This window comes from Hyperoodon ampullatus (assembly GCF_949752795.1).
Source record: "Hyperoodon ampullatus genome assembly, chromosome: 12".
Classification (NCBI taxonomy): domain Eukaryota; kingdom Metazoa; phylum Chordata; class Mammalia; order Artiodactyla; family Ziphiidae; genus Hyperoodon; species Hyperoodon ampullatus.
Genome location: NC_136925.1, coordinates 21825968 through 21842673, shown reverse-complemented (window position 1 = coordinate 21842673; position 16706 = coordinate 21825968).

The window sequence follows — 16706 nt, the reverse complement described above, 5'->3', positions numbered from 1 at the left end:
ACTAGCATAAAGAAAAGCTTCACATTTTTGTATATTTATCCTATCTTCAGCCTCTTTACCAACTTTCCTTATTCATTCTAACGGTTTTAATGGAGTTTTTTAGTTTTTCATTTATTCAATATACCATCTACAAATAAGTTTCACACTTTCCGTGTGATCAAAGCCAATAAAGTCTCTGTCTGAGCCCCATTTCTGTGACTTCCTTCAGCCTGCAAGCTGTCTCCCTCCCAGGGTTAAAGCAGTTACTCTGTTCAGCCACTGGATGGCAGTGACTCAGCATGTCTGTGCTTCTCTGTTGCTCCGTAGTTCTGTTGGAGAGATGAGCTGAGTAAACTTTCCTACCAATAGAAAAAAGTCTTTCTAGCAAATTCAAGATATAGGCCTCTCTTCAGAACCAGTCAACTATCAACTAGCTGTGAAGAGATGATCTGTAACTACAGATCATCTTACATCAAAGTAACCAAAAGGGCTACTTGCTCAGTAAGAGGCGGCCCTGCTCTTATTGTTCCTCAGCAAGTCTAATAACCTAAAGGATCATTTACTACAGGTGAGATCTTTGAGTCTCAGGAATTCTTGCTTCCTAACCAGGGCTTAATTTTAGATCATCTCCAGATTTTTCTTTTGAATATTTGAGATTATCTCTTTCCATCCAAAATGAAAATGACACTAATCTTATGAAGTCTACGACTGTTTTTCTATTTCCTATGGACCACTTGGTAGTTTGACCTGAGGAAGGGTACAAGTCAAGACAAGACGTCCCTCCAAATTCCAATTCTCTAATACTATCTTGAGAAACTTCATCTGAGGCCATCCCAAAATGTTTTGCTTATTTACCAGCCTTGCTTTGAGCCCAATGGAATGAATCATTAGCCTTAGTCACCCTGGGAACCAAACAGACCAGGAATACAGATATAAATTCCACTGGATTCTTATGATCAAAGATAAATTACCCAAGACTATATATAAAATTCACATTATCTGAAAAGACTATATACATATAGTGTATATATATATATATATATATATATATATATATAATTTTATTTATACAATCAACTACATTTTAGATACAATGGAAAACACAGAATGTGTGCCCTAAATTTCTCTCACTCCATAGCAGGAGTTAGCAAACATTTTCTGCAAAGGGCCAGTTAGAAAATATTTTTGGTTTTGTGGGCCCTACAATCTCCATAACAACTATTCAGCCCTTGCTGCTGTAGTGCAAAGGCAGCCCTAGGCTACACATAAATGAATGGGTAGAGTTGTGTTCCAATAAAACTTTATTTACAGAACAAGCAGTGGGCCAGATTTGGCCTGTGTGCCATAGTTTTCCAATCTCTCCTTTAGGATAATGTTGTTCAGTGGAACTCTGAGGGTATGTTGGACTTCAGTGAACAAGATCAGAGAACAGGTACGCAGTCCATGAAGCTGGAAAATGGATCTGGGGGCACAACAGGACTCAGAGAGTAGGTGTTTGTGGGAGACAGTCCACATTTTACCTTAGAGAGGTGGCTGTGAAGATGGAGCTGAAATCTAAGAGCAAGAAGGCACAAGGCTGGACTCAGATTCCCCACCTGATTTCCTTGTTGCTTTGAGAATCATGCTGCTAATTACAGTGTTCTGGAACTATTTTCAACTGCACCTTTTCCTGGGAGGAGTGGATTCAGCATAGTACAAAAAAGTGCATTTTGTCCAGTCAATGTTTCCCAAGGGAAGCTCTCTAAAGAAACTGACACTGAAGAATTTGAGTGTGACAGTTTCTTCTCATTAGAGATTCCCAGGGGCCTGGGACTGATCTGCTGTTTACAGTCACTGCTGACCTTTTCACTAGGCTGAGGGATCCTATGTGTTTTCATCTCTTTTCTTTGGGTAGAAGGAGAAAGAAGAGGATCTATTAGCTTCTGATATGAAGATGGTCTTGTGACCCAACACAAGAGGGAGATCAGAAGCAAGGGGAGGCCACACATGAACACATGGCCCCCACGGCTCTCTGGAGTATCAGGGGCAGGTACTGCCTGACCTCCTCACTTTTACATGTCTAGGCCTTCGGGCAGCACCAGGCAGATAGTATGTGCTCAAAATCATTGGTAGCATGAATGAATGACTTCGTTCTCACTGGATAAAGAAAAGAGTTAATTGGGACACCAATTTCCCTCTTATATTCCACAACACAGAGTGAGAAGGAAGGACTTAAGGTCAATGGTCATATAGGAATTTGTTCTCAAAGAATTTTGGGGTTTGGGTCACGTCTTTCCTCTAACATGCAGCCTTCCATCTCCCTTTAGCCCATCATGAACCATTTTTGGAGCCATTCAGCCCTGATCATCCATCTTGCTCGTTTGTGTACCAAGCAAGTGTTCAGTTTAGCTTATCTTTTTTTTGGAGCCAGGTTCTGGGGGGACAAAGCTGAGGAAAACAGTTTACACCCTCAACGAACTCATGGTGTGATTTAGCCATGTTATGTATGTTGACCTAAAACAAACAGACTGACATATTTTTCCAGCAAAAAACGGATTTATTCGGGATCAGCAGAGAATTATAATTTGGGGTCTGGAATCATGGTGAGTCACATGCAAGTTCCCCTCATGCCAATGGAAGGAGATCACTTTTATAGAGGGGCAAAGGAAGTTGGAAGGGCTACAGTAAACAAAGAGTCCATGGCTTTCCAGTGGCTGCGATCTTGCCAGGAAAGGAGTCTTTGCTCTTCCTGTTGGGCTCTGTTCTCTTCTCAGGGCGTGAGAGCTCCCCTTTCTTGTCTCCCAGCTGCACTTAATTGATGTTTCTGCTTACTAATTTTTACATGTGTTTATGTATTTTCTCCTTTGAGTAGATCATAAGCCTCTTGATGACAGGAACTCCATCTTGCCCTTGTTTTGAATCTGCCCAGTAACTAATGTAGGGCTGAGGATTCAGCTTAAGGAATACTTGATAAATGTAGTTACCAGGCACTTCCCGGGCACAGCTTCAACCAAACAGAAGAGTCTCGAACTGCCACTCAAGCTGAGCGGAAGCTATAGTCATAGCAGGATGGCTCCAAGTGCACGTTCCAAGTGAAGGTTCCCCTCTTAGCTTCGAGTCATTCTCTAGCTCAAAGCAACTTCAACGCTCCCCTCTTTTTCTGTTCCTCCACTTGAAAGATGGGGATCCATGAACCCTGACACCTCGTAGTTTTATAGTGCTCTGAAATTTTTGTATGAAAGGATTCAGGCAAAATATGAGCCCATTTATATGGGAGCGTTATAAGCTTTTATCTCAGAGCCTTCGTGGTTTAGAGTTTCAGTTGGGAAATAAAATCACCTCAGAGATGGAGAACTGTAAGCTTCCAGCACAGCTAAGATTAAGGCAAGGTTGACCTTTGGTGCCACTCCTCCCTGGAAGGTAGTGATCTCAGCTACACCTGATCAGAAGCTCAGGTAGCCCAGAACTTGCCCTTCTCACTGCCGCAGGGAGCTCCAGGAAGATGGCTGGTGCAGTTTACTTACCCATGGGGAAGACTGCTGCTGCCTCGATTGAAGGAGCCCTCCATGCATACTGGGGAAATATAAATACTTGGAACACATTATCTTTTAGTTGTTTGCTTTTTAAAAATATATTTAATATTTTTATAGTACTTTTTAAAAAAAATTTTTATTTAGCAAATTTAATCAGTTATACATATACATATGTTCCCATATCCCCTCGCTTTTGCGTCTCCCTCCCGCCCTCCATATCCCACCCCTCCAGGCGGTCACAAAGCACCGAGCTGATCTCCCTGTGCTATGCGGCTGCTTCCCACTAGCTATCTACCTTACATTTGGTAGTGTATATATGTCCATGCTGCTCTTTCGCTTTGTCACAGCTTACCCTTCCCCCTCCCCATATCCTCAAGTCCATTCTCTAGTAGATCTGTGTCTTTATTCCTATCATACCCCTATGTTCTTCATGACATTTTTTTACTTAAATTCCATATATATGTGTCAGCATACAGTATTTGTCTTTCTCTTGACTTACTTCACTCTGTATGACAGGCTCTAGGTCCATCCACCTCATTACAAATAGCTCAATTTCGTTTCTTTTTATGGCTGAGTAATATTCCATTGTATATATGTGCCACATCTTCTTTATCCATTCATCCGATGATGGACACTTAGGTTGTTTCCGTCTCTGGGCTATTGTAAATAGGGCTGCTATGAACATTTTGGTACATGACTCTTTTTGAATTATGGTTTTCTCAGGGTATATGCCCAGTAGTGGGATTGCTGGGTCATATGGTAGTTCTATTTGTAGTTTTTTAAGGAACCTCCATACCGTTCTCCATAGTGGCTGTACCAATTCACATTCCCACCAGCAGTGCAAGAGTGTTCCCTTTTCTCCACACCCTCTCCAGCATTTATTGTTTCTAGATTTTTTGATGATGGCCATTCTGACTGGTGTGAGATGATATCTCATTGTAGTTTTGATTTGCATTTCTCTAATGAGTAAAGATGTTGAGCATCCTTTCATGTGTTTGTTGGCAGTCTGTATATCTTCTGTGGAGAAATGTCTATTTAGGTCTTCTGCCCATTTTTGGATTGGGTTGTTTGTATCTTTGTTATTGAGCTGCATGAGTTCCTTATAAATTTTGGAGATTAATCCTTTGTCAGTTGCTTCATTTGTAAATATTTTCTCCCATTCTGAGGGTTGTCTTTTAGTCTTGTTTATGGTTTCCTTTGCTGTGCAAAAGCTTTTAAGTTTCATTAGGTCCCATGTGTTTATTTATGTCTTTATTTCCATTACTCTAGGAGGTGGGTCAAAAAGGATCTTGCTGTGATTTATGTCATAGAGTGTTCTGCCTATGTTTTCCTCTAAGAGTTTGATAGTGTCTGGCCTTACATTTAGGTCTTTAATCCATTTTGAGCTTATTTTTGTGTATGGTGTTAGGGAGTGATCTAATCTCATACTTTTACATGTCCCTGTCCAGTTTTCCCAGCACCACTTATTTAAGAGGCTGTCCTTTCTCCACTGTACATTCCTGCCTCCTTTATCAAAGATAAGGTGACCATATGTGCGTGGGTTTATCTCTGGGCTTTCTATCCTGTTCCATTGATCTATCTTTCTGTTTTTGTGCCAGTACCACACTGTCTTGATTACTGTAGCTTTGTAGTATAGTCTGAAGTCAGGGAGCCTGATTCCTCCAGCTCCATTTTTCGTTCTCAAGATTGCTTTGGCTATTCGGGGTCTTTTGTGTTTCCATACAAATTGTGAAATTTTTTGTTCTAGTTCTGTGAAAAATGCCAGTGGTAGTTTGATAGGGATTGCATTGAATCTGTAGATTGCTTTGGGTAGTAGAGTCATTTTCACAATGTTGATTCTTCCAATCCAAGAACATGGTACATCTCTCCATCTATTTGTATCATCTTTAATTTCTTTCATCAGTGTCTTATAATTTTCTGCATACAGGTCTTTTGTCTCCTTAGGTAGGTTTATTCCTAGATATTTTATTCTTTTTGTTGCAATGGTAAATGGGAGTGTTTCCTTGATTTCACTTTCAGATTTTTCATCATTAGTATATAGGAATGCCAGAGATTTCTGTGCATTAATTTTGTATCCTGCTACTTTACCAAATTCATTGATTAGCTCTAGTAGTTTTCTGGTAGCATCTTTAGGATTCTCTATGTATAGTATCATGTCATCTGCAAACAGTGACAGCTTTACTTCTTCTTTTCCAATTTGGATTCCTTTTATTTCCTTTTCTTCTCTGATTGCTGTGGCTAAAACTTCCAAAACTAGGTTGAATAAGAGTGGTGAGAGTGGGCAACCTTGTCTTGTTCCTGATCTTAGTGGAAATGGTTTCAGTTTTTCACCATTGAGGACGATGTTGGCTGTGGGTTTGTCATATATGGCCTTTATTATGTTGAGGAAAGTTCCCTCTATGCCTACTTTCTGCAGGGTTTTTATCATAAATGGGTGTTGAATTTTGTCGAAAGCTTTCTCTGCATCTATTGAGATGATCATATGGTTTTTCTCCTTCAATTTGTTGATATGGTGTATCACGTTGATTGATTTGCGTATATTGAAGAATCCTTGCATTCCTGGAATAAACCCCACTTGATCATGGTGTATGATCCTTTTAATGTGCTGTTGGATTCTGTTTGCTAGTATTTTGTTGAGGATTTTTGCATCTATGTTCATCAGTGATATTGGCCTGTAGTTTTCTTTCTTTGTGACATCCTTGCCTGGTTTTGGTATCAAGGTGATGGTGGCCTCGTAGAATGAGTTTGGGAGTGTTCCTCCCTCTGCTATATTTTGGAAGAGTTTGAGAAGGATAGGTGTTAGCTCTTCTCTAAATGCTTGATAGAATTCGCCTGTGAAGCCATCTGGTCCTGGGCTTTTGTTTGTTGGAAGATTTTTAATCACAGTTTCAATTTCAGTGCTTGTGATTGGTCTGTTCATATTTTCTATTTCTTCCTGATTCAGTCTTGGCAGGTTGTGCATTTCTAAGAATTTGTCCATTTCTTCCAGGTTGTCCATTTTATTGGCATAGAGTTGCTTGTAATAATCTCTCATGATCTTTTGTATTTCTGCAGTGTCAGTTGTTCCTTCTCCTTTTTCATTTCTAATTCTACTGATTTGAGTCTTCTCCCTTTTTTTCTTGATGAGTCTGGCTAATGGTTTATCCATTTTGTTTATCTTCTCAAAGAACCAGCTTTTAGTTTGGTTGATCTTTGCTATCGTTGCCTTCATTTCTTTTTCATTTATTTCTGATCTGATTTTTATGATTTCTTTCCTTCTGCTAACTTTGGGATGTTTTTGTTCTTCTTTCTCTAATTGCTTTAGGTGCAAGGTTAGGTTGTTTATTCGAGATGTTTCCTGTTTCTTAAGGTAAGATTGTATTGCTATAAACTTCCCTCTTAGAACTGCTTTTGCTGCATCCGATAGGTTTTGGGTCGTCGTGTCTCCATTGTCATTTGTTTCTAGGTATTTTTTAATTTCCTCTTTGATTTCTTCAGTGATCACTTTGTTATTAAGTAGTGTATTGTTTAGCCTCCATGTGTTTGTATTTTTTACAGCTCTTTTCCTGTAATTGATATCTAGTCTCATAGCATTGTGGTCGGAAAAGATACTTGATACAATTTCAATTTTCTTAAATTTACCAAGGCTTGATTTGTGACCCAAGATATGATCTATCCTGGAGAATGTTCTATGAGCACTTGAGAAAAATGTGTATTCTGTTGTTTTGGGATGGAATGTCCTATAAACATCAATTAAGTCCATCTTGTTTAATGTATCATTTAAAGCTTGTGTTTCCTTATTTATTTTCATTTTGGATGATCTGTCCATTGGTGAAAGTGGGGTGTTAAAGTCCCCTACTATGATTGTGTTACTGTCGATTTCCCCTTTTATGGCTGTTAGTATTTGCCTTATGTATTGAGGTGTTCCTATGTTGGGTGCATAAATATTTACAATTGTTATATCTTCTTCTTGGATCGATCCCTTTATCGTTATGTAGTGTCCTTCTTTGTCTCTTCTAATAGTCTTTATTTTAAAGTCTATTTTGTCTGATATGAGAATTGCTACTCCAGCTTTCTTTTGATTTCCATTTGCATGGAATATCTTTTTCCATCCCCTTACTTTCAGTCTGTATGTGTCTCTAGGTCTGAAGTGGGTCTCTTGTAGACAACATATATATGGGTCTTGTTTTTGTATCCATTCAGCCAATCTGTGTCTTTTGGTGGGAGCATTTAGTCCATTTACATTTAAGGTAATTATCGATATGTATGTTCCTATTCCCATTTCCTTAATTGTTTTGGGTTCGTTATTGTAGGTCTTTTCCTTCTGTTGTGTTTCTTGCCTAGAGAAGTTCCTTTAGCATTTGTTGTAAAGCTGGTTTGGTGGTGCTGAACTCTCTCAGCTTTTGCTTGTCTGTAAAGGTTTTAATTTCTCCATCAAATCTGAATGAGATCCTTGCTGGGTAGAGTAATCTTGGTTGCAGGTTTCTCTCCTTCATCACTTTAATTATGTCCTGCCACTCCCTTCTGGCTTGTAGAGTTTCTGCTGAGAGATCAGCTGTTATCCTGATGGGGATTCCCTTGTGTGTTATTTGTTGTTTTTGCCTTGCTGCTTTTAATACGATTTCTTTGTGTTTAATTTTTGACAGTTTGATTAATATGTGTCTTGGCGTATTTCTCCTTGGATTTATTCTGTATGGGACTCTCTGTGCCTCCTGGACTTGATTAACTATTTCCTTTCCCATATTAGGGAAGTTTTCAACTATAATCTCTTCAAATATTTTCTCAGTCCCTTTCTTTTTCTCTTCTTCTTCTGGAACCCCTATAATTCGAATGTTGGTGCGTGTAATGTTGTCCTCCCAGAGGTCTCTGTTCTTTTCATTCTTTTTTCTTTATTTTGCTCTGCAGCAGTTATTTCCACTATTTTATCTTCCACCTCACTTATCCGTTCTTCTGCCTCAGTTATTGTGCTATTGATCCCATCTAGAGTATTTTTCATTTCATTTATTGTGCTTTTAATCGATGCTTGATTCATCTTTAGTTCTTCTAGGTCCTTGTTAACTGTTTCTTGCATTTTGTCTATTCTATTCCCAAGATTTTGGATCTTGGAAATAGAATCTTGGATCATCTTTACCATCATTATTCTGAATTCTTTTTCAGGTAGACTGCCTATTACCTCTTCATTTGTTAGGTCTGGTGGGTTTTTATCTTGCTCCTTCTCCTGCTGTGTGTTTTTCTGTCTTCTCATTTTGCTTATGTTACTGTGTTTGGGGTCTCCTTTTTGCAGGCTGCAGGTTCGTAGTTCCCGTTGTTTTTGGTGTCTGTCCCCAGTGGCTAAGGTTGGTTTAGTGGGTTGTGTAGGCTTCCTGGTGGAGGGGACTAGTGCCTGTGTTCTGGTGGGTGAGGCTGGATCTTGTCTTTCTGGTGCGCAGGTCCACGTCTGGTGGTGTGTTTTGGGGTGTCTGCGGACTTTTTATGATTTTAGGCAGCCTCTCTGCTAATGGGTGGCGTTGTGTTCCTGTCTTGCTAGTTGTTTGGCATAGGGTGGCCAGCACTGTAGCTTGCTGGTCGTTGAGTGAAGCTGGGTGCTGGTGTTGAGATGGAGATCTCTGGAAGATTTTCGCCGTTTGATATTATGTGGAGCTGGGAGGTCTCTTGTGGACCAGTATCCTGAAGTTGGCTCTCCCACCTCAGAGGCACAGCACTGACTCCTGGCTCCTCAATTTGGGATGATTTGTTGTCTATTCATGTATTCCACAGATGCAGGGTCCATCTAGTTGATTGTGGAGCTTTAATCCGCTGCTTCTGAGGCTGCTGGGAGAGATTTCCCTTTCTCTTCTTTGTTCTCACAGCTCCACGGTCTCAGCTTTGGATTTGGCCCCACCTCTGCGTGTAGGTCGCCGGAGGGCATCTGCTCTTGGCTCAGACAGGACAGGGTTAAAGGAGCAGCCGCTTCGGGGACTCTGGTTCACTCAGGCCGGGGGGGAGGGAGGGGCACGGAGTGCGGGGCGAGCCTGCAGCGGCAGAGGCCGGCGTGACGTTGCACCAGCCCGAGGCGCGCCGTGCGTTCTCCCAGGGAAGCCGTCTCTGGATCCCGGGACCCCGGCAATGACGGGCTTCACAGGCTCCCGGAAGGGCGGCGTGGACAGTGACCTGCGCTCGCACACAGGCCTCTTGGCGGCGGCGGCAGCAGCAGCCCCAGCGTCTATAGTACTTTTTTTTTTTAAACCTCTTTTTAAAAATCATGGTTTCATGGCCTCTTTTACCTTTCCTTGAGATGTCAACAGTACATGTAAGCATGAGTGGCAGAGCCACAGGTGAGTTCATGACCAAGGATTGAAGCCTTTCTCTCCAGTTGGGTTTATATACTTAATTAGGTCCATGGCAACCTCCCTCCCCATCTCTTCCTTAGATGAATCTTTCAGCAATAGAATTACCCCTCAAATAAAAGCTGACCAAGTTTCTAAGAGAGAGCACTGAACTGGGTCAATCAGAAGGACCATCACATGCACACACTTCTCTCTGCAGGCTCCCTTGGCTGACCTGGATGCGCCCCTGCCCAGTCAGCATCCCACAAAGCATCTCCTGAGTGACTCTCAGGAACTGTCACTGCTTCAGCATGAAATGTAGCATCTCATGGTTCTATCCAGGCCCAGAATCCCCCGATCTCTTTCTCCTAATGGAAACTCATTCTCAGCTAACTGTTGCATGCAAATTAATATATGGATTTATTATAATTTTGGTCAAAATCCAGACAGGAAGTTATAATTTTTTTTGCAGGGGGTGAGAAGTGGATGTATTGATTTTGAAGTTTATATCATAGAATAAACATAAGGAAATTATCAAGGAAATTTTGAAAATGAAGATCAACAAGGTGAACTCGCCTTAACAGAACAGATATACAAATTATACAGTGATTGATATAAAAGCAGAGTGGTACTGTTATATAGTTATGGGCAAATAGGTCCCTGGAATAAAACAGGGAGTATACAAACAGACCCACAATTATTTGAGGAATTTGATATATAATAAAGGAGGCATTTAATTTCAGTGGGAAAATAATAGACTATTCTGTAAGCGGTACTAGGACTAACTACCATTTGAATAAAAGGATTTTATATTTACCATTTATGGCATTCTTCATTCCTTTGGGTAGATCCAAATTTCCATCTGGTATCATTTGTCTTCTGCCAGATGAACTTCCTTTAACATTTTTTGTTAATGGTATGGATGAACCTATTTGCAGGGCAGGATTAGAGAAGTAGACGTAGAGAACGGAGATGTGGACATGGGGGTGCGGGGAAGGGGAGGGTGAGACAAATTGGGAGATTAGGATGGACATATATACACGACCATGTGTAAAACAGATAGCTAGTGGGAACCTGCTATAAAGCACAGGAAGCTCAACTCGGTTGGGGGGAGGGAGGCCCAAGAGGGAGGGGATATGGGGATATATGTATACATACAGCTGATTCACTTCATTGTACAGCAGAAACTAACACAACATTGTAAAGCAATTATACTCCAATAAAAAAAATTAAAAAAAATTTTTTTTTTTTTCGGTACGCGGGCCTCTCACTGTTGTGGCCTCTCCCGTTGCGGAGCACAGGCTCCGGACGCGCAGGCTCAGCGGCCATGGCTCACGGGCCCAGCCACTCTGCGGCATGTGGGATCTTCCCTGACTGGGGCACGAACCCGTGTCCCCTGCATCGGCAGGCGTACTCTCACCCACTGTGCCACCAGGGAAGCCCTAAAAAAATTTTTTTTAAAGATCTTTTGCTGGTGAGTTTTCTCAGCTTTTTTTTTTTTGCCCAACAAAGACTTTGTTCCATCTCTGTTTTTGAAAGGAAAGACAGTAATCCCCAACAGATGGGAGCCAAACTAGATGAAATTTACAATTGCCCCAGCTTACAGTCTTGCATTTTCAGGCCACAGCACAGGAGGGTAACCCAGGCAGAGCCTGAAGGTGTCCCTGAGATGAAGAACAGGGAAACCAAAGTGGTCTGAGTGCACAGAACAAAGTACCAAAGAGGGGAGGACTGCGTGGAGAGAGAACTCTAGAGACATGAGGAGGCCCCCTGAGTCTTCAGCACAGTACCGATCAGCATTTGCATATGAAGAAACAACAGAAGACCTGGGGAAAATCACCTAAAAGCCAAGCAAGAACAGTGGTCATCGCTCATACAGTGCCTGTTCCTACAAACCAGATTGAAAACCTCATAATTCATAGGAGAGAGTACTCTGAAGGGTCTTGTCTCAGCTGTGGGAATTTATTAGCTCTCAATTAAATGCTGCTCTGGACCTGCTTAACAAGTCTTAAAAGCAAGAGCCAAAAGGGTCAGTTTCCCATGGTTTCAATTATATATGGAACCTCAAAAAGTCAAACTCATAGAAACAGAGTTGAAAAGTGGCTGAGGGATCAAGGATAGGGAGAAGTAGGTAAAAAGATACAAACTTCTGTTATATGGTGCATGAGCTCTGGGAATCTAATGTATATCATGGTGACTGTAGTTGATAATACAGTATTGTATAATTGAAATTTGCTAAGAGAATAGAACCTAAATGTTCTCACCAAAAAAAAGTTAAATATATGAGGTGATGGATATGTTAATTAATCTGATGGGAATCCTTTCATAAGATATATATATATATACACACACACACATATAGCAAATCATTACAGTGTATGCTTTAAGTATACATATTTTTATTTGTCAATTATACCTCAGTAAAACTAAGGGAAAAAAAGATCATTTTCCAAGGAAACTTAACTGCATCCCAGAACAAGTTGCTCAAGAATATTTATAGGAATATAGGAATATCCATTACCTAACAAAGTAAAATTTCTAGGCATGCAAAGACACAGGAAAATACAACCAATAATAAAGAGAAAAAATATCAACCAAGGGGCTTCCCTGGTGGTGCAGTGGTTGAGAGTCCGCCTGCCAATGCAGGGGACAGGGGTTCGTGCCCCGGTCTGGGAAGATCCCACATGACGCGGAGTGGCTGTGCCCATGAGCCATGGCCGCTGGCCCTGCGCATCTGGAGCCCGTGCTCCACAATGGGAGAGGCCACAACAGTGTACGGCAAAAAAAAAAAAAAAAAGAAGAAAAGAACCAAGAATAACCAACTGAGAACTGACACAGATGTTAAAATTAGCACACAAGGACATTAAAATATATGTTATCTAGACATTCAAAACATTAAATGGGGTTATAGAAGATATAAAAGTAACCCGAGTTAAACTTCTAGAGATTAAAACTACAGTGTTTGAGATGAAAGACACTCTGGATGGAATTAATCTTATATTAGACATTGCAGAAGAAAAAATTAATAAACTTGGCATAGTAAAAGGAACTACCCCAAATGAAACATATAGAAAAAGGAGGATTAAAAAACACTAGTGAAACTTAAAAGCTTTTGCACAGCAAAGGAAACCATAAACAAGACCAAAAGACAGCCCTCAGAATGGGAGAAAATATTTGCAAATGAAGCAACTGACAAAGGCTTAATCTCAAAATTTACAAGCAGCTCATGCAGCTCCATAACAAAAAAACAAAGAACCCAATCCAAAAATGGGCAGAAGACCTAAATAGACATTTCTCTATTTCTTTTATTTATTTATTTATTTATTTTGCGGTACACGGGCCTCTCACTGTTGTGGCCTCTCCCTTTGCGGAGCACAGGCTCTGGGCGCAGGCTCAGTGGCCATGGCTCACAGGCCCAGCCGCTCCGCGGCATGTGGGATCTTCCCAGACCGGGGCACGAACCCGTGTCCCCTGCATCGGCAGGCGGACTCTCAACCACTGCGCCACCAGGGAAGCTCCAGAATGATTCTTATATGTCTGGAAGCTTTGCTGGAAAGCTTTGCGATGATTAGGATTGCCAGCGCTAAGGATTCGCCTACTTGGGCACATTTTGCTTTTTCCTAGACCCCCAGTTCACTCCAGGGCACTGGAAGACAATCGGCTATGGGGACTCATTTGTTGGAACCTGACGGTTTACATCCACTCCTCTCCCTCTGACTGATGCTGCTACCCTCCAAAGGAGTTCTAACAGCTCCTTATATCACCCTTAACGCTGAGCACTGTCCTCATGTTTGGCTCAGGGCTCCAGCAAACCAAAGCCAGGGAGACTTCAGGCTACTTCTACAGTCTCCTGTTCCAACCTCCTTTGAGACAAGGGCTAACAAAGTCTGTCCACCTGTTCAGATTGGAGGCAGGAAAGGAAAATATGACAGCAAAACATAAATTAATACTCAACAATATTCTGCCACAATTAAATCAGAACAAGTTAGAAAATTTCAGCTTTTTAATATGTATTTTTTTTACCATGGTATTGGTGACCTTCCAATGCACCACGAGGATGTCTCCCTTCTGCTGAGGAAAATTTCTCTGACCCAGTGCAGAATTGTATGATACCTGGTAGCAAGGCAAAGGGGGATGTCTTAGCATAGAACTAGAATCTTACCAGCAATCAAGCTATCCCTATGCTATTAAAAAATCAGGACTTGGATCAATTAGTCCAAAGACCGTGGAGGGGTAAATTGCATTGGCTGAAGCATGAGTTTTCTGGTTTTAATATTTCAGTGTTTCTTTGTCCCAATCTATTTCATTTCTTTTTTGTTGTTATTATATTGAAAAACTTAATATACTCTAAAATTGACTTTTCAGGGGGTACAGTTCTATAAGTTTAAACACTTACACATTAATGTATGAACAACTATTTGGATACAAAACAGTTCCATTGCCCTAAAACAGCCCTCATGCTGCCCTTTTGTAGTCACACCCTCCCCTAACCACTAAATCCTGGCAACCACTGATGTGTTCTCCATCACCATAGCTTTGCTTTTTCTTGAATTCTAATATAAATGGAATTATATAGTATGAAAAATTTTGAGACTGATTTCTTTTATTCAGCATAATGCCTTTGAGATTCATCAGTGTGTTGTGTGTATCAGTAGTTCAGTCCTTTTTACGGTTGAGCAATTCTATTGCATGTATGTAGCACACTTGTTTATTCATTTACCCACTGAAGGATATTTGACTTGCTTCTAGTTTTTTGGTGATTATAGATAGAGCTACCATAAGCAATCAAGTACAAATATTTGTGTGAACATACATTTTCATAACTCTAGGATAAATATCTAGATGTGGGATTTCTGGGTCATATGTTAAGTGTATATTTATCTTTATAAGTAACAGGAAAACTGTTTTCCCGAGTAGCTGCAGCCTTTTATATTCCACCAGCAACATAAGTGCCATTTTCTTCTCCTCTTTGTCAGCACTAAATATTCTCAATTTATTTTTTAGCCATCCTAATAGGAATATATGTTATCTTATGTGGTTTTAGTTTGTAAATCTGGCTGCCTATAAGATTTTCTCTTTATCTATGATTTCTAGAAGTTTTGATATGATAAGGCTAGATGTGTGTGTGCATGTGTGTGTGTGTGTATGTTTATTCTGCTGGATGTTTTCTGAGGTTTTTTTTTTAATCTGTTATTAGTTTATGTCATTACTTTTAGAAAATTCTCAGCCACTATTTCTTCAAGTATTTATTCTGCCTGTTCTTCCTGCTTTCTACTTGTGGAATTCAAATTTTACATACGTTAGACAATTTGAAGTTGTCTCATAGCTCCTGGATACTCTTTTAAAGGCATTTAAAAAAAATCTGTTACTCTTTTAAAGGCATTTTAAATTTTTTAAAATTTAAAAATCTGTTTAAATTCTTCTGTATAGTTTCTAGCTTTCTGCTGAAATTACCTATCTGATCTTGCATGTTGGCTACCTTTTCCATCTATAACACTTTGGTCATTGTTGTTTTAAATTCTGTCTGATTTCCAACATCTGTGCCATATATGAGTGTCTGTTTTTGTTGATCATTTTTTCTCTTCAGATTGGATCTTTCCTTACAATCTTGTATGCCTTTTATTTTTCTTTTTTATAGAAAGCTGTACATGTTTTATAGGATAGAATACAGCAGTATTGTTTTTTATTCTTGGAGATGAATACATCTTTTTTTCTATGCCTTTAGTGTGAATGTTTGTGTTAATTTAGTCAGTTATTGGGCTGAATTTGAAGTGTCCTTTGTGCTGGCTTACCCTTAGCGTATCACAGGCCTCAAATTTCTCTAGTGATACCTTGTTTTTAAGGTGTAGGCTATTTTGCCAGAGGATTTTTCTTGGGATCTACTCTCCAGAGAGAATCTGTCACTTCTACTTCTTCCACCCATATTCTACCATTATTTTCTCAATGTTTGTTACTGTGCTATAGGGAAAGAGTGAGGGATAGGGGGCTGTTTTCTGATGTTTCGATTTAGCCTCCGTTTTAGACAGGCACTGGGATCCTGGTTCTCAGGAGTGTGGCCCTCACAGGTGCTCCTGTCCTTCTCCTAGCAGTAGCGCTGGTGCCAGCATGTGATCTTGCTGTTCTCCCAAGGGTAGAGCATATTAAAAATCCATTCCCTTCTCACAGCTGCAATACGTTTCTACCAGTGACCTACGGGTGTCAAATTTTGTTGCTCTTCCCTCTGCAAATTAAAGCTTTTGTTCCATAGAGGAGATGGGAAAAATGGGTCTAGGTGGAGTTTCAGCAGTGGCTGTTTCCCCCAATTCTCAGGATTCTCCCCAGCTTTCCCTGTAAGTGTCTGGGGGCATTTAAGGAGTAAAACCTGCAAGAGGTTATGAATTCCCCTTGATCTGTGGTTCTCAGAGAGTTTACACTCTCCAACTAGCCCAGACTCAGCCTTTAGTAATTCTTTAGAATTTAACTAAATCTCCTTATCAGCTTATTTGGTGCATGGCAGTGTTTGCCCCAGGTAAGCAAATGCTTGGCTTTGTTTCTCCTTTCTCCCTGCAGGTGCCTGTCTCTCCCCAGATTCTAGGTTGGATGTTTGCCTTGTGACCTCAGCTCTCTCACGGGTTCAGGAAAATTTTCAATTTGTTTTTTTTTTGTCCCAGTTTTTCTTCTTGTAAGTGACTGCAGTGTTCTTTCCAGCTTTCTACATTTTCAAAATGAAACTGGAAATATCGATTGCTTTTCTAGAATTGTTCTATGTCCAAGCCATGATTTTAGGGCAAGAAATGAGGAAGAGGCAATTCTGTCCCTCCTTTCCCTCCTTGTTTCTCATCCTCCTTAACACGAGGGCATGTTTAGATCGACGCCATCCAGTCCCACTTTTATTTTTTCCATTTCCCTGTTTTCATGTTTATTTCCATATATATTTTTGTTGTCAGGGTTA